The 692-nt window shown below is 46.2% G+C and overlaps 1 non-coding gene across 1 annotated transcript; it reads left to right on the forward strand.

Moving 5' to 3' along the window:
• The first annotated feature begins 405 nt into the window (after nucleotides 1–405).
• Nucleotides 406–480, forward strand: Trnas-cga (transfer RNA serine (anticodon CGA)). The gene has a single exon. It is a non-coding gene; the product is annotated as a tRNA-Ser (tRNA).
• Nucleotides 481–692: the final 212 nt, after the last annotated feature.

The raw sequence follows: 692 nt of genomic DNA on the forward strand, positions 1-692 counted from the left end.
TTACATTACTGTAATGGACTGGCCTACCCAAAATCTTCACCTGAACAGAATGGAGCACTCTAGAAAGTGTTAGAACGTCCACTTCGTTCCAGGCCTCTGTATCCAACATTACTACCCTCTCTGGTTTCGGCTCCTGGGAAAGAACTAACCTCATTCCTCCACAAACATTCAGACACCTCAAAGGAAGTGCCCCAGCAGAACTCAAGCCGTAGTAAGGATTAATGGTGGACGCTCCATATTATTGAAACTTCCTGGCAGATTAAAACTGTGTGCCGGACCGAGACTCGAACTCGGGACCTTTGCCTTTCGCGGGCAAGTGCGCTACCAGGAGAGCTTCTGTTAAATTTGGAAGGTAGGAGACGAGGTACTGGTAGAAGTAAAGCTGTGAGGACGGGGCGTGAGTCGTGCTTGGGTAGCTCAGTTGGTAGAGCAGTTGCCCGCGAAAGGCAAAGGTCCCGAGTTCGAGTCTCGGTCCGGCACACAGTTTTAATCTGCCAGGAAGTTTCATATCAGCGCACACTCCGCTGCAGAGTGAAAATCTCATTCTGGCTCCATATTATTGTCCACTATTTAGTGTCTACATACTTTTGATCAGATACAAGGTGTACAACTTTACTTCCGATGTTTTTTCCCCAACATTGGAGGCTTTAATGAAACAAATTGGTTACACATGTATCATTCAAAATATTTTC

This window comes from Schistocerca cancellata, chromosome 7 (genome assembly GCF_023864275.1).
Source record: "Schistocerca cancellata isolate TAMUIC-IGC-003103 chromosome 7, iqSchCanc2.1, whole genome shotgun sequence".
NCBI lineage: Eukaryota > Metazoa > Arthropoda > Insecta > Orthoptera > Acrididae > Schistocerca > Schistocerca cancellata.